The following is a 24,831-nucleotide window of genomic DNA, read 5'->3' on the forward strand; positions in this document are numbered from 1 at the left end:
GCCAGCCGGCGGAAGACCTGTGACGACGAATACCAATCAAATCATGCAAAAACATCGAGTTAGACCGGCACGTAGCATCTCGTGACATCGCCCAAAAGATGGGAGTTGGTCACCAAACCATTTTAAAACATCTGCAGAAGGCTGAATACACAAAAAAGCTTGAAGTTTGGGTGCCGCATGATTTGACGCAAAAAAACCTTCTGGACCGAATCAACGCCTGCGATAAGCTGATGAAACGGAACGAACTCGACACATTTTTGAAGCGGATGGTGACTGGCGACGAAAAATGGATCACATACGACAATATCAAGTGAACACGGTCGTGGTCGAAGGCCGGTGAATCGTACCAAACAGTGCCCAAGCCGCGATTGACGGTCAGGAAGGTTTTGCTGTGTGTTAAGTGGGATTAGAAGGGAATCATTCACTATGAGCTGCTCCCATATGGCCAGACGCTTAATTCTACCATCTACTGCGAACAACTGAACCACTTGAAGCAGGCGATCGACCAGATAGCGTCCAGAATTGGCCAACAGGAAGGGTTTGGTGTTCCACCAGGACAACGACAGACAACACACACTTCGTTGATGGCTCGTCAGAAGCTACGGGAGCTCGGATGGGAGGTTTTATCGCATCCACCATATGGGCCGGACATAGCGTCAAGTGATTACCACCTGTTTCTGTCCAAGGCGAACGCCTTTGTTGGTGTAAAGTTGAACTCAAAAGAGGCTTGTGAAAAGTGTCTATCCGAGTTCTTCGCTAATAAGGAGGGGGGCTTCTAGGAGGGGGTATTATGAAGTTGCTGTCTAGATGGAAACAGATTATCGTACGAAACATCGCATATTTGAACTAAATCCGTTCACTTTAACACTTTTTATAAAGCATTGAATAAATAACAAAGAGGCGGAAGAAAATATTTGAAAACCTTATATGTATACCGTATAAAGTATTCGAATGTACGTCAAGGTTAGAGGTGAATTTCATCTCTATTTTTGGAGAATACTCAGCAGAAACTATGTAGAGCCAAAATCCGAATATAGTCATGGGGATGTGTGCTAGAGCGGTTTGATTTACTAGCAGCCAAAAAAAGCGGAAAAATCGGTAGTGCGGGAAATACTCCTCGGATCATTCTGAACGACTTTGTCTAAGAGAATTTGGATCTAAAACAGGTTTCGAGCCAGCGATTTTTAAAGTGATGTTTAATTTTTCGGGATTGTAAACAATCTTTCGTAAATTTTTATGCATACAGTATCGGACAAAACATTTGCAACTAGAGCGAAGTTCTAGATTTTTTTTGTCTTACAATGCCATTTTTCCTTCGAATTGCTTTTTGTTTCTTTTTTGTTTTTTTAATTTACAGCATTGAAGTTACATATTTTGCAATGTTTATCGCGACCTTTTTTATTTTGCCGGTTATATTTGAAAATAATTTCAAATGTATGCCAATCCTCGGCGACAAAACAAATGCAACTCTGTTATGTTCCTTTCTTTTCTCCTTTGCTCGTTTTTTTTTCTAACGGTATCGAGTTTGAATGAATTAGAACATTTACTGAGCATAATTTCTGTTCTGAATTTTTGCTAAAACACGTTTTTATTTTAAATTTTTTTACAAAATGTTATGGCTCTAAATAAATTCGGTGAAGCACTCCGAGCACGTTTTATTGATGATTATAATAACGGAACTTCTCAAAAAGAAATTTCTATAAAGTACAGAATTCACAAGTCATCAATCTTACGAATAATTTCGCACTTTATAAGGAATAAAACTGCCGACCAAGAAAAACTGATGAAAAAACGTGACATCTCATTTGTAAGAGAGGTAAAAAATATCAATTTTAATGCACTCCGCAATTGGTAAAGGAGCTTGGCTTACGCTGATTTGCAGTTGAATGGCCAATAAGCAAGTGGAAAACTATTCTTTTTAGTGATGAGTCCAAATTTAATTTGACGCCCACGAAACAACCATCTTATAAATTTCTATTGTCCAAAAACAGTCAAACATAGTTTCTATGTTATGGTTTGTGGATGCTTTTCTACTTCTGGTTTGGGGCCGCTTCATCGGCTTCATTCATTTACAGAGACATTATGGAATCCGTAATGTTGCCACATGCTGGTTGGGAAATGCCCCTTAAGTGGGTCTTCCACCAGGACAACGACTCGAAGCATATGGCATAGGTCCTAAAATCGTGGTAACAGAGGATTAAAGTGGATGTCATGGAGTGGCAAAAGCAGTTATTGAGAGTAACGAGTTTGCTACAAAATACTAGGTAGGAGTGCAGCCCTATCGGGCTCAATTAGCACTTGATGTGCCATTTTGAAAACAAAATACTAAGTTTTTCTTTTATTTTATTAAAGATAGTGAACCGTTTTCTTTGAGTTGCAATTGTTTTGTCTTATTGAAAATATTTGGTTATATATATATAAACAAATAAATTGAAAAATACTTTTAAATTTGCTTCTTTTACCTTAATTAACATCCAGTATTTAAAATAAAATTAAAATAGTAAGTATCCGTCAATTATTTTCTGTGTAATCGACAGTTTTTTCATTGTCATATTTCAGTTGCAAATGTTTTGCCCGATACTGTAGATACATTTTGACATATGTCGGATTTGGCCAAAGAGGTCAATTATATAGGAATGAGGTATATTCCGGAAATCTTGATATACATACTTGTATACTATATATCCGTCTTCCAAACTTAGATAGCATCCTCCGAACAGAAGAAATATTAATAGGTAAGGCCTGTGGAGTTCTACCGAGTACCTATGGTAGGAGATAAAAAACTACTATATACACAGATAGCCAGGCGGTACTGCCAGCCTTGTTTGATTCTAGCATAGTTAACAATTGTACGAAGACTTTAAGGGGGTATTCTGGTCTAGATGCATGAATTTCAGGTAATTTTTAAAGTGTCGTAAAACAAAGGCAATTCATATTTTACCATCAATTTTTTTATTAGTTATTTGTTAATTTTAGAAGAGTAAAGAAAAAAATTAAAAACTAAAAAAACTAAAAAAATTCAAATATTATGAGCTGACGAAGTGGGGGGTCTCTAAAAATTTCCACGTGACCATACCCATGATTTCAACCCTCCTAGTTGAAACCAAAAAAAAAGATCATTAATCCAGAATAATGTCGCAATGGCCGGAACTACGGAAAAGTGGAAAAAAATTTTTTCACAAAATGGCGACTGCCAGAAAAAAAAGTTTTTTTGGATCACTTTTTCTGACTATTTCGAATTTTTTAAAAATAATAAAATAAAAATTTGGGGATGGGGCTAGTTCCAACCAAAGACAAGCCTATAAAAATTTCAAGTAAATCGGCCCAGTGGAACCTGAGATATCGTGGGTATCGTTCCAAAAAAGTCAGTTTTGAGAAAAACGCGTTTAAAGTTTCGCGTAAAGTCCTTTGTTCGATTAGTTCCGGCCGAACCAGTTTGGATGCCGGGTCAGAAAAATGCCTATATCTCCGAAAATAATTTGAATTTTCAAAAATCCTCTTGTACACATATTCCTGAATAGTAGCGGGGGGGAAAATATAAAAAAAAATCGATTTTTTAAATTTCTAGACCAGAATACACCCTTAATCTCACTGGCTGGTCAAGTCTACTTGGCCATAATGGGGGTTCCCGGTCACAGGAACATTGGCGGTAATGAAAAAGCGGACGAGTCAAGCTAAATCAGAAGCTTCTCTGGATGAATTCGAGGCAGAGGTAATACCGTGTGCGCTTGGAACGATCAGGAAATAGCTGAATAAGCATTTTGAACAGCCAGCTCAGCACAGCTGGAAATCTTTAAGCAAGTGCAGGAAGCGAAGCCCTACATGCCCTACGAAGCCCTAGAATGCCCTACAAAACTACTTGCCGCAGCTGCAGACTCGAAAGAAGGAAACGGATGAAAATAACCACTTCTTTTGTGAGTGTCCAGCTCTATCACACATGACATTGAATTCTTGGAATTCATCGGATATCAAACCGTGAATCTCTACCTACTCTAAATGGTTTGAATACAACGATGAAACTTTTTTCAAGATTCAAAGGTCTTATGATAGTGTATTAAAATCGCGCATGTAGTGCTAAGAGATCCCGAAGGCGCTGAACTCTTATCTAATTACTTTAATTTAATTTCTTATTTACCTGATCTATGCAAGCGTATATCAAAATCCATTAAGTATCGACTACAATTGTTGAAATTAATGTATTTCAACTGTAAAACAACTTCTTTTCGGTTACAACTCAGTTCAGTTGAAGTTTCATTGACGTTGCCAACTGAAAAAAGTGACGATTTGATTTGATTGGTTGCAGTTGCTAGCTCGCAACCTCGCAACGTTACGATCGACCACTACACGTGCGGGATGGGATAGATACCGAGAGTTGAAGAGGGAAGCGAGACGCATTTGTAGACAGAAGAAGAAAGAGGCTGAAATGCGTGAGTACGAAGAGCTTGATAAGCTGGCCGACAGGGGTAATGCTCGAAAATTCTACGAAAAAATGCGGCGGCTTACGGAAGGTTTCAAGACCGGAGCGTATTCCTGTAGAACCCCCAAAGGTGATCTAGTCACTGATGCCCAAAGCATACTTAAATTATGGAGGGAACACTTCTCCAGCCTGCTGAATGGCAGTGAACGCACAACACCAGGAGAAGGAGAACCCGATTCCCCAATCGATGACGATGGAGCAGACGTTCCATTACCCGACCATGAAGAAGTTCGAATAGCAATTGCCCGCCTGAAGAACAACAAAGCGGCAGGAGCCGACGGATTGCCGGCCGAGCTATTCAAATACGGCGGCGAAGAACTGATAAGGTGCATGCATCAGCTTCTTTGTAAAATATGGTCGGACGAAAGCATGCCCACCGATTGGAATTTAAGTGTGCTATGCCCAATCCATAAAAAAGGAGACCCCACAATCTGCGCCAACTACCGTGGGATTAGCCTCCTCAACATCGCATATAAGGTTCTATCGAGCGTACTGTGTGAAAGATTAAAGCCCACCGTCAACAAACTGATTGGACCTTATCAGTGTGGCTTTAGACCTGGCAAATCAACAACCGACCAGATATTCATCATGCGCCAAATCTTGGAAAAGACCCGTGAAAGGAGAATCGACACACACCACCTCTTCGTCGATTTCAAAGCTGCTTTCGACAGCACGAAAAGGAGCTGCCTTTATGCCGCGATGTCTGAATTTGGTATCCCCGCAAAACTAATACGGCTGTGTAAACTGACGTTGAGTAACACCAAAAGCTCCGTCAGGATCGGGAAGGACCTCTCCGAGCCGTTCGATACCAAACGAGGTTTCAGACAAGGCGATTCCCTATCGTGCGACTTTTTCAACCTGCTTTTGGAGAAAATAGTTCGAGCCGCAGAACTAAATAGAGAAGGTACCATCTTCTATAAGAGTGTACAGCTGTTGGCGTATGCCGATGATATTGATATCATCGGCCTCAACACCCGCGCCGTTAGTTCTGCTTTCTCCAGGCTGGACAAGGAAGCACAGAAAATGGGTCTGGCAGTGAACGAGGGCAAGACGAAATATCTCCTGTCATCAAACAAACAGTCGTCGCATTCGCGACTTGGCTCTCACGTCACTGTTGACAGTCATAACTTTGAAGTCGTAGATAATTTCGTCTATCTTGGAACCAGCGTACACACCACCAACAATGTCAGCCTTGAAATCCAACGCAGGATAACTCTTGCCAACAGGTGCTACTTCGGCAATTGAGAAGCAAAGTCCTCTCTCGACAAACAAAAACCAAACTCTATAAGTCACTCATAATTCCCGTCCTGCTGTATGGTGCAGAGTCTTGGACGATGTCAACAACGGATGAGTCGACGCTGCGAGTTTTCGAGAGAAAAGTTCTGCGAAAGATTTATGGTCCTTTGCGTGTTAGCCACGGCGAATACCGCATTCGATGGAACGATGAGCTGTACGAGATATACGACGACATCGACATAGTTCAGCGAATTAAAAGACAGCGGCTACGCTGGCTAGGTCATGTTGTCCGGATGGACGAAAACACTCCAGCTCTGAAAATATTCGACGCAGTACCCGCCGGGGGAAGCAGAGGAAGAGGAAGACCTCTACTCCGTTGGAAGGACCAAGTGGAGAAGGACCTGGCTTCGCTTGGAATATCCAATTGGCGCCACGTAGCGAAAAGAAGAAACGACTGGCGCGCTGTTGTTAACTCGGCTATAATCGCTTAAGCGGTTTCTACGCCAATTAAGAAGAAAAAGAAGTTGCTAGCTCTCCGTATTAATGGTTTCACGCGGTTTTAGAAGTTCATTTCCTAAGTATCATAGATATTCGGATTAGCCGTTGATTAGGTGAAGTTTCACAGATAATTTTTTTGCATTTAGATTTGTGGTAATGATCAATTTTTCATCATCATACTTCTTTCTGTAGCATTTAAGCAGCATTTCGTCTTTCAACGTTTCTTAGCTTCAATTCATATATTGCTTCTCAAACGATATGAAACGTGTGCTTGAGTGACATCTAAAGATTTTGAGAGCACTTCTTTTAAAACTTCAGGTTCTTTTTTGCAAATTTCTTTGGTCGCACTGAACGTTCTTCGTCTTCCACGACAAATTCACCACTTTTGCATCGTGCAAACTTATTTTGGCACTATCGCTCAGTTAACGCACGTTTCTCATAAACTTCTAGCAGATTACAATTTTCTTTTTGGCTGAGGTTTTCTCCATATCAAAGAACTCCACCATATAGCATAAAATTCGAAAAAAAAATATTGTTTTTCGAGTAATTGGATCGCTATTGTGGCCCACTCTTTCATTTTTGTCCATGCCAGCTTTGATTGCATCATGTTTCTTATAATGTTGTCGGGCGTCGTCATCCTTTGGTTTATTATTCGTTCTATGGTAGTTCTCTCCACTGCATACATACCTCGAGCAGGAGAAACGACATGCTCCACGTTTTCTTCGGCACTGTTGCAGAAAGAACACCGTGGCCAAATCTGTTTAGGTACTCCCTGAAACAGCTATGGGCCGTCAAATATTGCGACAGATAAAAGTCTGTCGCGCTGTGCTGTCTCTCAACCCAGGCTGGTACGTTCTTAATGTGCCTATGCCTATGTTTCTGTCGGATTCGATTGTCTTTGGCACTATTCTTGCTCGCCTGTTTCTCCGCGTCTCTTTCGCTCGTTAGTCGTTAGACGTATATTTACAGCTTTAGATTTTTGATAGACTCTACTTGGCTCTGAGGCCATAAAGACCAGATATGATACTGTCCGCTTCATGTGAGACTGTTCTTTGCCTTTGTCTTATTGACATTTGTTTTTTTGACGGAGTGCTGTCAGTGTTGACTGATTCAATTTGGCTCTCTTACTTTGGCTAGGGCCTCCAGTGTTCGGCTTTATTATTGACAGGGCCGCAGTCCTGTACCTGCCTTGCCACAGGCTTTTTCAATATGCGCTTTGAAATTAAGCCTGGGATCAATCATGACATCAAGGTACCTCAGTGAGTTTTGCGTTGTAAAGCTATATCTATCGATATTTAAGGTGGCCGTTTCTAGTCTTTTTTGCTCGTGATTTTTTCTCCGGCCAACTACATCTTTGTTTCCGTGAGCCAACGGTACGCGAATTAGTCCCTTAGTTTTTGAGATATCGATCTGAAATTTTGCACACATCCTCTGCTCATTTGTCGAAACAGCCGATATCGGAATAAGTTCTTTGGATCGTACAGCTATATCATATAGTTGCCATACAAACTGACATATCAATGGTAAATTTTTGTATAGAGACTGTTTTATTTCTAAAGGTATGCTAGCTTAGTCTAACTTAGTTTTTTGTTTAAATTTTTAATTAGGAACCTTCCGTTACATATTGTTAATCTTCTTCTTTACTGGCGGAGACACCGCTTACGCGATTATAGCCGAGTTAACAACAGCGCTCCGGTTGTTTCTTCTTTTCGCTACGTCTTCCTTTTTCTATACTTCCCCCGGCGGGTACTGCGTCGAATACTTTTAGAGCTGGTGTGTTTTCGTCCATTCGGACAACATGACCTAGCCAGCGTAGCCGCTGTCTTTTAATTCGCTGAACTATGTCAATGTCGTCAAATGTCGAATGCGATATTCGCAGTGGCCAACGCGCAAAAGACCATAAATCTTTCGCAGAACCTTTTTCTCGAAAACTCGCAACGTCGACTCATCAAATGTTGTTATCGTCCATGCCTCTGCATGAGTGACTTATCGAGTTTTGTTTTTGTTCGTCGAGAGAGGACTTTGCTTCTCAATTGCCTACTCAGTCCGAAGTAGCACCTGTTGTCAAGAGTTTTCCTGCGTAGGATTTCCAGGCTGACATTGTTGGTGGTGTTAATCCTGGTTCCTAAATAGCCGAAATTATCTACAACTTCAAAGTTATTACTGTCGACGACTGTTTTTTTGATGACAGAAGATATTTTGTCTTGCCCGCGTTCACTGCCAGACCCATTTGCTTTGCTGCCTTGTCCAGTCCCCCGCTGCTTTGTTGTTCTTCAGGCGAATAATTGCTATTCGAACTTCTTCATGGTCGGGCAATGGAAGAATGTTCGCCTTCACCTGGCGTTGTACTTTCACTGGCATCCAGCAGGATGGAGAAGTGTTGCCTCCATAATCTAAGTATGCTCTGGGCATCGGTCACTAGATCACCTTTGGGGGTTCTACAAGAGTATGCTCCGGTCTTGAAACCTTCTGTTAGCCGCGCATTTTTTTTGTAGAGTTTTCGAGCATTACCCTGTCGGCCAGCTTGTCAAGCTCTTCATACTCACGCATTTATACCTTATAATAATTTTTCACATTGTTGCTGAACGTATGTAAATACCTTTCTAATGTTCAGCGCACAAAGTCGCCTCAAGGAAAATCACTCATACGCCACGCTCACCGCTGCGCTCAATTGTCTTCAAACAACTTTGAATTGTTGAGTCTGGCTAAGGAGGCAGAGATTAATGTTCGAACTGAAACAAAGAAAGCATGTTATTGCTGTCGCAACATGCTAAACTTTAGTTTGCGGCAGCACAACACAAACACCAATAATAATAACAACAACAAAATGTCACTGCGCCACACAGAAACTGCAAATAATAAGAAAATAAAATATTATGCTTCGAACACAATGCGGACACCAGAAACCACGGCCAGCTCAGCTGTTGCTGCATACATTGCTGTTATTATTGCATGGTATATTGTTGCTTTGCTGTTTTTAGTTTGCTGCTGGCAGCAAGCCTTTGGTCTTGTGTGCATATGTATGTGGCAGACACGATAGTGCAAGTTTCTCAAGAAATTGGCAAAGTTCAATCGAGTGTGGCCGTAACGAAATGCAGAAAACTTTTATTTGCCACAAACTGCTGAAGCACTCACACACACACGCACACATATGATGACATATGCCACAGATACGAAACGTATGCAGTCAACAGTTTGCAAGGTTGTGGCATGCACCAGCGGCGACATTCTAACATAACGGCCATGGTGACATATGTGGCTGCACTCGCAAATGAAGTAGAAATAGTGCAGCAGAAGTCCAACTTTAAAAGCGAATCGCTACGACTGCGGACTACAACAAAAGCAAACAACAACAAGTAATGGAAAAAGTTTCAACACGGCTGGGGGGCGTGTGGGTAAACATGCGCACATAATGAAAGCCGCTGAAGGGGGGAAGTGTAAAGCATCGAACTAGCAGATTATCGAAGCTTAAAATGCACATGCACACACACACACACGCACACACATGCAGACGCTGGCGTCACTCAATTGCTGCTTGTTGGAAAAAGTCAAATTGAGCCGTCAAAGAAGTCCACTCGGAAATAAGTTGAGGCGAACAACTGATGATTGCGAAATAACGTATACAATGAGAGAGAGAGTGAAAAAGTCTAGCAAATTACAGGTGAGATGAGAAAGCTGAAACTGTGAAATTGCCAGGAAATTCCAATTTCCAGAAAATTTCTTTTTTTCTTTTACTGCTCTTTTAGAGCTTGCTGGCAAAAGGAAAAAAAACCAACTACAACAATTGCTATTATTGCTGGACGCCCTATACTTGAGCGGCGCCACCGGCCCACCTTATGCAGGTGAAGTGGCAATTTGCGGTCACTCTAAGCTGTGCGGTGGCAAAGCTGGTGTTTGGGTTGGGCGTTAGCTGGTTAACCGTCAATGATTGCTGATTGCTTCGAGCAGTTGACAAATGAAGTGAAATCCAGAAGGTCAGCTATCTGCTCAGGCGGCAAACGCCTCTCAATTCTTCAATTTGTGCTACTAGTTGTTTCGGTTTTTTATTGCATCTCCTCGAGGGTAATTGGTTGCAGTTGGCAGTTTGCTGCGAAAGCGAGCAACAAAAGTTATTGGTCGTAGCAAAGTTGCTTCGATAAGCTGACGTTTGATTTATATGTGCTAGTGGTCTGACAGTATGAAAATAGCATGAAGATTTCAAATGAGAGCATCCAATTTGTCTACTTTTCTTTTTAAAGAAGATTCTTCATTCAATTATAGTTAAGACATGTGCTTCACTTCCAGCCCTATGGTAGTAGTTGGGCTAAGAAGTGCTGTGTGTATGAATATGAATTAAAAAATGAAGACTGAGAATTCAGGCAGAACGAAAACTAATTTTAATATTCAGATCGGTCCATAAACTCGAGTTTAGCATTTACCGTTAAGACACAGTCGCAGTGAATTGTTGAATAGAGCAATTATTAATCTGATCGGATATAGTCCGAATCCGGATACGCTCGGAAGTACTAAACACTTACTCTACGCAAACCAGCTCTGGCTAACTCGTGGGACAAGACATGAACGACAACAACAACAATTGACACTTCGACGACTAACACTTCGACAAGGACACCGACTGATATTACAACCTATCGGATTCTTATAAAGGAATCGTCTCTCCTTCAGTCAGGAGACGGTAGAGAGTGAAGAGTAAAGCGGTTGTGCCAGCCAAATTACACCGGAAGTGACAGCAGTAAACACACATGGTAGCAGCCAAAGTACACAAAACCTAAATATGGAATCATCGTAACCACCTCCGAAAAACCATAAAAGAGATCAGCTCACAGAAACCAGCGAAACCGTTCCCACAACGATTCGCTAAAAACCGTGGCAAAAAATCTAAAGCAGGGGAGCCGAGTTGAACGCAAAAGCAAAGCATTTCAGAGGAGAGGTGCTCAGGGACAGTTTTCAAACGCGTATTATAGACGAGACCTCCGTCTCACCGAACAGCATTCAGGAGAAATGGTTGGAGATCGACATCAGGCTGCCAAGTCTAATTTTCAGCTACGTACTCGATAATTCGGTGGGTCACCACACAGAGTTTGACTCCTCGGAGACTCATGGGGGCTGTAAGGTAATCAAATGCGCGGAGCAGGCCTCCTTGGAATTTTTAACGAGTAGCGTTGCTGGAATCAGCGACACCTTTGAAGGCATAAACTGAAGCTCATAAGCTAAGGACATTCCTAAAGTTGAGCAAAAAACTCCTCTCATGTATAAAGCTACAAAACAAATCTATTCCCGGCATGAGCAGCTTATTAAGAAGGAGAGGCAAAACAAAGCAAGCAGACCTCTGATGCTGACAACAAAATCAGCTTCGGTAAACGCAAGACCAGGATGAAGATATTTCAAGGTCGTTAGCAACAGCTAGTTGCTGAAAAATGTCGTTATCAAAGATCCAAACATATAACATGCGACTAGATAAGTCTCCAGCAAAAGTGCAACAGACAGTCTGTTAACTCTCATGGATGAGGTAGACATCGAAAAGATCAGCGACGATACTGTTAAAGGGCTGAACAACAGCAATTACAAAATTGTTTACAAACTAAACGAAGGTAGACGAAAGGCTTGCATTCTCATCAATAAAGATTTTTCTTTGTTCCAATTACTGTACAGCAGACACCACAATGGTAAAGTCAAGGCAATGATAAAATGTATAAATGAACGAAAAAAAGCTGCATAACTGAATATGTAACATCAGATCCGAACACTGTTGAAGAAGCGATGGTAAGTCAAGAACATAATCTTTGGCAATCAGCAATGTGTGAAGAAATTGAATCTCATAATTTCAACGGCACTTGGCGACTATCGGCCCTGCCTGTGGGAAAGAAAACCATCCCATCAAAATTGGTTTTTAGGAGATCCTGTTCATTATAAAGCCAGGCTTATGGTGAATAGATTCAACCAAAAGCAACACATCGATTATGATGAGACTTCGCACTAGTTATGCGATATACTTCAACTCGTTTTTTGTTCGCCCTTTCGGTGAAATAATATAATCTTGCTTTTTTACCAAATGGATGCTGCAACTGCTTTTTCATATAGCGACCTTGAAGAAGATGGAGGATGAGTCATGTGTAGATTCACGCAAGTGAGGAAAGTTCTCTGATCGCCATTCACTTGGGAGTGGCCACTCTTTTATACATGGCTCAAGCAGCTCACTACGTCCGATCTTTGACCAAGTATCCTCTGTCAGAAGGCGACACATCCCCTTCCCAGGGATGTGCGCTGGGTTTGGGACCCGCCAAGCTGCAAAAATCGTTACTCGGATGGTCTGTGGTAAGCAGAGGAAGAGCTCCACTCCGTTGGAAGGACCAAGTGTGAGTTTCGCTTGGAATATCAGCGCCACGCAACGTCGACCGCGCTGTTGTTATGCGTATAATCGCGTAAGCTTCTACTTACCTTGAAGAAGAGATGACAAAGCCGAATGGAACTGCTCGTCGCTGTTTTCAGCGCTGATGTCATCTTCTTCGCCAATGATACAACGCTACTGAGCAAACTAAAAAATGAGATCTCTGAAACTTTCAAAATGAAGCAACTGGGTGCGGCATAATCGGTTTTGAGTATGCGTATAGCTCAAATAAAGCTCTATAGAAGGAACTCTGAGGATCGGCCAATCTTGCTACATTGTCGATGTAATCCGACATTTCGGCAATTAGGAATACAATTATCTAAGGGCACCTCTGGACGTGAACCAAAAGCTGTCCGCGCAGTTATGCCCAACTAATAATGACGACAAAAGGGTAATGACTACCGTTCCCAATAACCAAGCTATTGGATGCCTGCTGTTTGTCGCTCAGGCCACGCGATCTGATATCTTTCAACTTATTAAGCTGATACAGCACGAACCCAGGGAAGGCCCATTTGACTGCAGTAAAGCGGTTCATGTGCTATTTCAAGGGAACTATTGATAAACGCCCTGCATATTCCTTGGATTTAATAAACTTTCTTCCTTTTGATGCTATCATGAAGTTCACACGCGTTTTACTCTGCCCACTCTAACAAAAACCAAAAAATCAAACAAAATATTTAAAGTCAACAGAAGGCGTCATTCGGCCACTTCAATATACCTGGAGGTCGCTTTCTCGGGAATATAGCTGGTCCCGTTTTTTGCTCGTGCGTCCAGTTCGTTCCACGATTTTCCGTATTTATCGACTTCTTTTTCTAAGGTTTTTCACGTGTTCTTAGAAAGGCCTCTCTCACGACTTTTTGGGGGTTCCAATTTATAATTTGCCAGCAAATTTCTATAACGTCTTTTGACGGTGTGTCATATGAATTAAATTTTATTTTTTAGATCCTCATTGGTGATGACATAAGGCGGGGCCACCACATCCTTAGGATACGCCGTTGGCACCTGTTAACAAAGCACTGAATCTTTCAGGAAAGCGGTTGGTTCCATCCAGGTTTCGCATCCGAAAGCAATACATAGACCGTTGAATATAAATAGTTCGATTTTTGTTTGGAAGTATACTTGCGTCGAGTTACAGATTTGGCGAAACTGTGCAACTGTGTTATCTATTCTATTTAGGCAAAATATTCTTTCTTATCTTCGAAATGATCGATTCCTTTGCCTTGTAGCTTTAAATGATCGTTTCTTTTGTGTTCATATTCATTGATTTTGGTTGGTTCAATTTTTGAATCAACTCTGCCTGACTCGGCGCACATCTCTCTTGCGAAGTACGCTGCATATCAAGTACTTATATTGTACTTTGATTAAAGCTCTGATCTTCCAAGGAACTGCTTTAGATCCAAACGCCTTCCAAATACTTTCGTGTTGTATGCCTTGCTGTATTCAACGAAAATAATCTGAAGAGTCGACTGCCATTCTGAAAGTTGCATAAGGTGATATTTACATTTTACTAATACTCCTCCATAAACATCTTACTCACCGAAGTTACCGACAAATTTTTACAAATTCCAAGAAATTTTTCACTAGAATATTCAAGTAATTTTCCCAGATACTTTGTGACTTTCCCAACTGCATGCAGACGGTTGCAATCAGTGCACCACCCCACATTGCTTGCAATAACTTCCACGGCAACTACTTATCGACGAAGATAATCCGCGAAGGATACACAAACTTGCACGCGGGCCACAGCTGGTGGCAATAAATTGCGAAATCTCAAGAGTTCAATCAACTCGAACCCAGCTGAAAGTCATTTCAAGTTAACTTCGGTGAGTAAAAACCAGAACGCGGCGGGAGAGTGAGTGGTGAAGACTAGGTGCTTAGACTAGCATGCTTAGTTACGTATTTAATGCCAGCAAAGGTTTAGTGGGTGACAGGACTCCATTGGAGAGGGCTTACTGCAAGTAACACGCAAAGGAAATAGTGGAGAAAGTGCTCGCGCTTCAGCTAAGTGGGCAAGTGGGAAGGGGCGCACGAACAGGTGGGCGATGTGGCAAATGTAAGTACGAGTTGACGTTGCATTAGCTCCCTACGCGTATGACTGCTTGCATAACTGTGGGTGTGGGTATGATGAGTGTTGCCGAACAAATGCAATTTTCAAAACCATTGATGCGCACGTGCGCCGCGCCACCTACTGGCGGCCGCGTGACACCATCAAATGTGCATTTTGTGTGCGTGATTTAATGGGGTTTTGCGGTTTTCAGTGCGCAACGTGCACGCTGTGCTGTCATGCTGCTTCGTTTTTCAATACATTTGCTGTTTGTGTTGTTGCAGCGCCAAGCAGCGCGTATGTGCTGTGAAAATGCTGTGGTGCAACAATGCGACTTCCGCTCAGTCAGTGGGTTAATCGGAAGAACATTGATGTCATGACTGCGTTACTTGGCTCGTTGGTTGGTTAGCTGACTGATTACGTGATGAGTTATTTGCCAGTCTGCTAGCGGTACTTTCATGAACTCTTGTTGCTTTGCATGCAGCGCCTGTTATTGTTTTTAGTGTGCTCGTATTTACTGTCTGTTTTGTTGTTGTACTGATGTCGGTTTTTGTGTTCTTACTCCCGCATGTAATTAGCCGCTGCTGAAGCAGAAAAACTCTGCAAGCAGTGGTCGTGGCAAGCAAATAATGTTGGTTTGTTGGTGGAAGCACCGAAGATTTTTGATAAGCATTTTTTGTTGGTGGTTGTGCAACTGTTGCGGTATGAAATTGGCACACATGACATATTAGTTGTGACATTTTGAACTTTTAATATTTTCAGTGGGTATTCAATGAGTACTTATAAATATTCATATTCGAACGGATTTTGCTTGGTTTTAGTCGAATTTTTGCATATTCAGCACTGTCCACATGCTTAAATAATACTTTCTTTGTAGATATTTTGACACCGAACTCATTTCAGTGATACTAAAAATAAATAAAACAAGTAAGAAAGCACTAAAGTTCGTGTGCAACCGAACATTTTATACTCTTACAACTTTCATGAAATCTAATCGAATGTTTTCATACAAAATTGCTGAATTTTGAACAAAAACTGCAGTGAATGTAAGTTGCTCAGGAATCACTAAATGAAATTAGCGACAATGCAGAATTACTGAAACGTGGTATAACAGGTGACGTTACACGGGCTTACGGATATGACGTTGCAACCAAATCTCTCATTCATCTTAGTGGAAACATTCTCGCTCGCCAAGACCGAAACAAGGTCGATAAGCCAGTTTGACGTGAAGTTTTTGCTTACTGTGCGACTTCGACTTTAATATTATAGTGCATCAAGTGTTCTTACCTCGAGATCAAACCATCAGTAAGCAGTACTACTACAAGTCCAACGCCGTTGGCATGAAGCAAAGTCAAAAAACACCCACATTTTTGGAAAAACATTTCATGGCTTTTACACCACGAATAAATTTGCTCACATTTCGTTGCCCGTTCCTGAGTTTTAGCCAAAAATAAAACTGTAACAAGGTCACCTCCGTTTGACTTTTTCCTTTTTCCAAAAATAAAGAGAAATTTTTAAAAGCATAGATGACGTTGGAAGCGCATCGCTGAAAGAGCTAAAGGCTATCCCCAAAATCAAGTTTTAGAAGTGTTTTGGCGATTGGAAGATGCGCTGGCAGAAGTGCATAATATCGATGAGGGATCGTTTTGAAGGCGAAAACATTAATGTAGACAAAGGTATAAATATTTTTTCCAAAAAGAGATACACTCGTATTTTTTTAATATATCCTTGTTTTTTAAACCTGCTTCATGTTGCTATTACGGTTCACACTAGTAATTCCGCCTTTTTCTCTTTTGAATTTCACGGCTATGTATAAAGCACTACAGAGCTCATATCTGGCAATACTACACATCTTTGAAAGGTCTTGACATAACCTACAAAACGACGCTAAGCATGAGAAACGCTCAGAAGATGGGAGTTAGTCACCAAACCATTTTAAACCATCTGCAGAAGGCTGGATACACAAAAAAGCTTGATGTTTGGGTGCCACATGATTTGACGCAAAAAAAACCTTCTGGACCGAATCAACGCCTGCGATATGCTGCTGAAACGGAACAAACTCGACCCATTTTTGAAGCAGATGGTGACTGGCGACGAAAAATGGATAACATACGACAATATCTTGTGAAAACGGTCGTGGTCAAAGGCCGGTGAATCGTCCCAAACAGTGGCCAAGCCGGGACTGACGGTCGGGAAGGTTTTGCTGTGTGTTTGGAGGAATTGGAATGGAATCATCCACTATGAGCTGCTCCCTTATGGCCAGACGCTTAATTCTACTATCTACGGCAAACAACTGGACAACTTGAAGCAGGCGATCGACAAGAAGCGTCCAGAATTGACCAACAGGAGGGGTGTAGCTACGGGAGCTCGGATGTGAGGTTTTATCGCATCCACCATATAGCCCGGAAATAGTGCCAAGTGATTTCCACCTGTTGCTGTCCATGGCGAATGCGCTTGTTCGTGTAAAGTTGAACGCAAAAGAGGCTTATGAAAAGTGGCTGTTCGAGTTCTTCGCACATAAGGAGGGTGGCTTCTACGTGGGGGGTATTATGAAGTTGCCGTCTAGATGGAAACAGATCATCGAACGAAACGGCGCATATAAATTGAACTAAGTCCGATCACTGTAACACTTTTTATAAAGCATTGAATAAAGAGCAAAAAAGCGGAAAGGAGATATTTGACAACATTATACTTTTATTCATACTCATGCTCTCAAAAATAAGTAGCAACTGCATTTTGCAAACTGGTTTCTCATTAATTTTCGTATTTGAATGCTCTTTTTATACTCAACTTTACTCATACTTGTGCTTGTACTCATTTTAATACTCATAAATATACTCATAAATATACTTATACTCATACTCACATCTCGTCATAAATTGTGGTGCATATTCAAATTGTACTCATATTTTAATCAAATCACTCATTTATGTGCTGCCATACTAATATTTATTTTAAATTCTTAACCAAATTTACACTGCGATTGCGCTACATACTCAATTGCATACATATTCCATCAAGGGAAGCTCATGAATTCAAATGCCTGTCTACCAGTTTAAGCTCTATTTTGTGGCACACCCCATATGGACTCAAACACATATATGTACATACATAACCAAATGAATACAAATCGCTGCAAGCCAATTGAACTGGAAAATACTGTGATTTATGGCGCCCGGCCGCTTAATCAGCGGTTTGGTGGTATGAGCACACACACATACATGCATTCATATGCAGTCTTACATGCATTAACCATTTCATAATTGCATGCATATGTAGATTTGCGCCAGCACTTATACTGTCTGACCCCCCGGCGGCATTTTTTTCGCGGAAATCTAATAAATCACATTTAATTATAAAATCGACGGGAAATGCGGATTTTAATTAGTGCATTGCTGCCAGCGGGTGCTAGTACGCTTTTACAGCTACTGCTTTAACACATACACATGCACTTTGATGCTACTTTGCTGCAGGCTGCATACTTCCAGGCGCATACCATGGTATTTTGCGTATTAGCAGCTATTTGATGCATTCAATTATAGCATTTATACATACATAACTGCATTTTAGGCTGAATGCTATACAAAACAGGTTTGCGGGGTCCTAAATAAATAACTGTTAATATGTATGTACTACATATATGTGTTTGTAAAAGAAAATACGCAATGCTGCAGGGAATTAAGGGCTTTATAAGGAGCTTTAAATTGCCGTAATATTCTGTAAAGACTTTTTTATAAATTTCAACATTTTATTAATTTCTATTAAAACATTGTAACACTAATTCGTGGTATACCTAATTTGAGTACCAAAAGGAAATTATAGCAGAATTCATTAAATATGTATGTAAATAATTAGCAGGGCAAGCTGAGCCGATTTAACCATGTCCGACTGTCTGTATATGCAGAACTAGTCGTTTAGTATTTGAGATATTTTTTTTTGTTTTTTTCAAAATTATTTTATTTATTGTATCTGCTTTTTCTTAAAGCCTAACAAAAAGTTATAAAATCTTAAATCTATTTAGAAACTAGACAGACTCAAGCAAGTGGTTGAGCTGTTTTGGTGATACGTCGCTCTTTAATACGCAGACATATCTCTTCTTTTAAGTTGTGTTTGATCGCAGGAATGTACCAAAGCATTAGCCAAAGGGTTTGGGTGATCCCGAAGTTTAGACATATATTTAATTCTGCTATCTTTTACTTCTTTCTTTACCATAGGAATACCAAGGTCTTTGTGGATATTTTCTCTACGCATGTACCATGATGAGCACGTAATTGTCCTAAGCATTTTCGATTGGAACCTTTGTATTATATCAATATTAGTTGCACAGGTCGTACCCCACATTTGAAAGCCATACATCCAAATCGGCTTTATGACCGCATTATATAAAAGCACTTTGTTGTCTAGGCTAAGTTTGGAGTTTTTATTTAAAAGCCAATTTAAATTTTCAGCTCTAATCTTCATACATGTTCTTTTACTAGAGATGTGTTTTCTCCACGTGAGCCTTCTATCTAGGTGTATACCTAGATATGTTACTTCGTTCGCTTCGGGTACTAAAATATAGTTTATTTTTACTGCCGGGCACATCTTTGGTCTAAGCGAAAATGTAACATGCTTAGACTTCTGTTCATTCACATTTGTACGACAGTTCGCTACCATTCTTCGACAAACCTTAAGTGCTCGGCTAATATTCTTGATGCTAAAATGTGGCATTTGTTACGGCTCACTATAGCTGTGTCATCCGCAAAAGTTGAAGTTAATACATTATTAGCTGTTGGAAGATCTGCTGTATATATGATGTATAGAGTTGGGCCTAAAACGCTGCCCTGTGGTACTCCAGCCCTTATCTGTCTTTCATCAGATATGAAATCTCCTACTTTCACCATAAATTGTCTATTATTTAAATAAGTCTCCAATATTTTATACAATTGTAAAGGTAGAATGTTTTTAATCTTATATAAAAGACCTTCGTGCCACACCTTATCAAACGCCTGAGCTACATCTAGAAATATTGCTGAACAGCACTCCCTGTGCTCAAATGCTTTCCTTATTTCGTTATTTACTTGCTCTATTGTGCCATGTTTCGCACGAAATCCGAATCGATGCATTGGTTTTGTATTATTTTCGTGGAGGAAAGGAGACATCTTTGATAGTAATACTTTTTCAAATACTTTAGAAAGACAGGGTAGAAGACTGATTGGTCTGTATGAGGACGGCTGTGTTAAGTCTTTCGCAGGTTTATCTATCAAGATAATCTGCGACTTTTTCCATGAAATGGGATAGTATCCGAAACTAAGAATTGCATTGAAGAGCAAAGAGATCACCTCTACAGCAATAATTGGTAACTCATTTAGCATTTTTGGGGAAATATTATCATATCCCGGCGACTTTTTTTGGATTAAGTTCTTTGATGATTCCAATAATTTCAGAAGGTGAAGTCTTAAAAGACTCTAGCGACTCTTTAGCTGTGTTGGGTAAGATTGACAACTTAAAGTTGTTCTTTGGCAAATTAGGTTGAAATACCTTTTCTAGGTGATTTGCAAAACAATTTGCCTTTTCCTCGTCACTTCGAGCCCAATTTGCACCCAAGTCTCGCATAGGCATGTTGGAGTTAGTTGGTGGCTCCATGGACTTTTGGGCTTTCCAAAGGGAATATTGCTTGTTAGAATTTGGACACAGCTTCTTTATATACATTTCGGTGTTGAATCTTCCTCACGTTTAGGCGCTTTTTTTTAATTTACGTACAGCAACTTTCAATTGAAGCTGAGTGGAAGGGGAGCGATTTATATGCCATTCACGTCTTGCACGCCTTTTTTCATTTACTAGCATTTCTATTTCTCTTTAGCGATTTTGCTGGGACCAAGACTTATAGCTGCGCTGGTTATTATATCATTGACTTCTCTTATGCTTTCGTCAATATCTCTTCCTGTATTTATTTTGTACTCAATATTAATGTGGCTACTCACGTATTTTTTATACTTTAGCCAATTCGTTTTATAAGAAGTTAGACCAACTTTTGGATTAACGAATATGGGTTGTTCACATAACTTTATCAGTACAGGAGTGTGATCAGAAGATAGATCAGTACATGTATCAGCTGTTATAAGCGATTTATCTATATTTTTGATTACCGCAAAATCAATTAAATCTGGTATTTTCTTAAGATCACTAGACCTATATGTCGGCTTACTAGGAGTTATCATTTCATGGTTATTGTGCCTATTTGTGACAGTTTGATACAGCTGTCGTCCTTTCGGATTAATAAGACGTGAGCCCCAGTACTTGAGTTTTGCGTTGTAATATCCACCTGCTAGAAATCTTTGACCTAGTGTTCCAAAGAAGTCTTTAAATTCGCTATCTGTAATTTTAAAACGAGGTGAACAGTAAACAGCCGTAAGGTTTAAGTCACAACCCCGATTTTTTACTGATATTGTTGTAGCTTGTAACTGTGGTGTAGCATGAGATTCTAGAGCAGGCCCGTCCAACATAATTTTGTGAAGGGCCAAGTTTAGCATTTTCATAACCGTAGCGGGCCAAAAAAAAAAAAAAATGACCTTCAGTTTTGGTATATTTATTTATTTAAATAAGCAACATCACATATATCTTAATATATTATTATTAATGTAACTATGGCCTTAGCATATAAAGATATTCTTATTCTTTAAATCTAATTAATGAGATGTCTGAAATTTTTTCTGTTTGCACAGCGCATCTATGTCAGCTGGAGTTTTAGAAGTGGCTATGCGCAAAATGCCTTTAAGATGACTATCTAATAAAGATGATCTGGTTTTTGATTTGTTAAATTTCATGCGAGAAAACAGCTGCTCGCAAACATATGTACTACCAAATAAAGAAATATGTTGAATAGCCAGCTTAGTAAGGTTTGTGTATTGACTGGGTGTAATATACTTTTTGTAAAATTCAATTAAGTTTGGAAGACAATTATTATATGCTGTTTTTAGATGAGAGCTGCTTTGCAATTCTATTAACTCCAGCTGTGAATTCAGCGCAGCGCCTTCAATTTCAACATCAAATGGATGCAGGGAGTTTGTGATTTGAAGTCTGCGAATCTGTCGTCAAACTCGTTCCTTAATCTTTGTAACATCAACACGTACTTGTCAAAATCCAAGGTATCTTGCTTTTTTGTAGATAAGGTCTCCCAATGAATCAACTGCTTTTGTTCCAGCTGCTTTTCCAACAATAAAAGCTTTTTTGTGAAAGCTAGAACGTGTTCGTATAACTGTGTGCATAGTTGGTCTTTCCCTTGTAGTTTTAAGTTAAGATCAGAAAGATATTTAGTTATATCAACCAGGAAAGCCAGATCAGCCAATCACTCCTCATCAGTAAGGAAAGTAATTTCTTGGTCTTCGTTGCCAAGAAAAATCTTTAAGTCGTCCAGCAGGGAATAGAATCGTTTTAGTGTGGCTGCTCTGCTGAGCCAGCGAACGCGACTGAAGTATACAATGTCTTCGTGATCTGAACCGACATCAGCCAGAAAAGCCTGGAACTGTCTGTGGTTAAGCCCTCTTGCGCGTATAAAATTAACTGTCTGCACTACTTTATCCATCACGTGTTTCAGGCCTATACAACTGGGATGCCCAAAGACTATAAGAGATGGCGGGCCGGATGAAGGGCCTATGCGGGCCGGATGGTGGCCCGGGGGCCGTATGTTGGACAGGCCTGTTCTAGAGCATAGTGGTTTAAACGATTTCTAATCAACACTGCCGTGCCACCATGCGCTTTTCCATCCGGATGATTTGTAACATATGGTCTAAATCCCGGTATATTGAAATTGTTCTTATTTGTTAGATGAGTTTCTGAAATAAGCATTACATCTATATTTTTTTCAGACAGAAATCTAATGACCTCTAATTTATGTTAGTTAACACCGTTAGCATTCCATATATGTACATGTATTTAGTAAGCTCATTTTTTTCTTAATAAATTTTGCAGCATTTGATTTTGTGATATTATTAAATCTTGGATCATGTTTTGCATGGTAGACATAAATTGTGTCATACACTGTGTAAGATTTATAATCATAGTTTTAATACCTCAGTGCATTTGCATTTGCACAGTGTTGCCTTTCACCACATTTGCATAGCTTCCTTGAATATTATTATTGTTAGAAGTAATAGGATTTGAACTTTTTTCTGAGGTTGCTATAATTTCAAAACAGGGTGTTTGTAAAATTTGGTTATGACGTGCTTGAATGCCCTGTGACAACTTCGATTTCAAAGCTTTATATACAGGACAACCCCTGTAGTTAGCAGTGTGATTTCCTCCACAATTGCTGCATTTATTTATTTAATTCTTCTTTCTTATGGGTGCATTTAGAAGTGGGAAGATTTGAGATATTGAACTAAATTTTGTACCCGTCCTTTTCTCCTCAGAAAGCTGCTCATTTGTCAGAACTGCCGATGTCGAACCACTATAACATATTGCTGCCTTTCAAACTAAACGATCGAAATTCCGTTCTTGTATGGAAAACTTATTTTTTAATAAGATATCTTCACGAGATCCAGTATGGTTTATTGCCCAAGGCAACAGTAGGTTAGATTAGGTTACACTAGCTGGCTTCCACGGCATACATAGACCTATAGGTCCTATGCAAAGGCAAATAGAGGTTTGTTATTAATGCGAGCTACAGTCGGACAGAACGTCAACGCTGTTTACGAAGTTTTGTAGAGACTCAATATCTAATTTTGACACTTCTTTCAGTTCCTTGAACTGTTAAGCTGCTAGATATCTAAGCCGAGCTCTAGGTAAGGTCGGACATAAACAGGGGAAGTGTTCCAGCGTCTCTCTCATGCTTACTTCCCTGCACTTTTTACACCTGCCTCATCGCTTAGAATGCCCGTATGCCTAGCGTCTGATGCCAGTTGGTTGCCATCTGTGGCTTGGCCATCAAGAACAATAGTCCTTTCGAAGACTTTCATGGGCTTTGACTTCGTATATTGCTTTCACCTTCATCCGCCATTGCTGGCTTAGTCTCTAATGCCGAACCAGCACCCTTGAAATCCACCGGAGAATGAGGGGAGGCTTCCTCTTTAGTTGTGTTAACGTTATGTTGGTTCGAGTTTTCATAGAACGTGCCACACCTGCATTGTTAAGTGGGGTTGGTAGTAGCATTACAACCACTGTAAACCGCACCCTTGGCAGCAGAGGTGTAGCTCCTGGCGATACAACAAGTAGGCTCACTGCGCTCGCCGGTGGTAGCAGCCATTTCTTTCACCGACGTTTGAGCTGATATCTCCACCCGCTTTTCGTTGTTGTTCTCCTCCATGTCGAGTTTTATTTTCAGGCAATTTGTATCCCAAGCGTTTTATGCCTACCTCTAGGTACCTCATTAGCCATAGCAGTGGGGACTATACTCCCATACCAGGTGTTGTATACCAAAGCAAATTTACAAGGGCAAAAAATATACCTTAGCAATAGATGAAAAAATCGTTCAGATCGCAATTCTAAAGCAACAGCTGTCATACGAACAACGATTAAAGTCTTTGTATGGATTTTTTGTTTCTTTATTAAAATATTTTCTCGAAATTTGCCATGGATTATAATAATGCCGCAGAGCAATTGATTCGATTCCTTTTTCCTCATTCGTAGAAAAGTTGACAAATTAGTGCTGTTTTTTCCTCCAGATGTCATCTCTACAAATTCACATACTGAAGTGGTATTTCAAATATGGTCTCGTCTTCAATTTAAAGTAGGTAAATATGGCAAAACATATACATACATACAAATAAGATAAGTGGATATTTATTTGAAGTTGCAGTCGACAGTTTTGCGGTTAATTATGAAAGTGCGCATACACCGATATGAAACCCACAGGTCACAGGTTACCTCAGTAACCACTCACCGCAAATGTGTGTTACAACATTTTTTTAAATGGAAAGCAAATTTAAATTTTGTATGCGATTTTTTCTCTTCTTCCCACATGTGCAGTCACAAGCTATATGCATACCTATGTACATCTATCGGCCACACAAGTGCTCAAGTGGTGCGCTTTTAATTTTCACTTGTATTTCTTTTACGCACCTTTTTTCTACTCCACTGAACTCATTTATGCCGAATGCTACACACCGCATTGTCTCGCACCATTTCGCCAATCTTGTACATTCTTCCATTTCTTTTGCGTTCACAATTCTCGTGTATTTTCTGCCTTTTCGCTCGACGACTCCCTTTGGG

General features: G+C 40.3%; 1 protein-coding gene across 6 annotated transcripts in view; it reads left to right on the forward strand.

Annotated features, from left to right (window-relative positions):
• The window catches only part of LOC126752527 (disintegrin and metalloproteinase domain-containing protein 10), a 364,893-nt gene that overhangs the window by 195,080 nt on the left and 144,982 nt on the right, over positions 1 to 24,831 (forward strand). The gene's annotated exons all lie outside the window — the stretch shown is intronic.

Source organism: Bactrocera neohumeralis, chromosome 3 (genome assembly GCF_024586455.1).
Source record: "Bactrocera neohumeralis isolate Rockhampton chromosome 3, APGP_CSIRO_Bneo_wtdbg2-racon-allhic-juicebox.fasta_v2, whole genome shotgun sequence".
Taxonomy (NCBI): Eukaryota; Metazoa; Arthropoda; class Insecta; order Diptera; family Tephritidae; genus Bactrocera; species Bactrocera neohumeralis.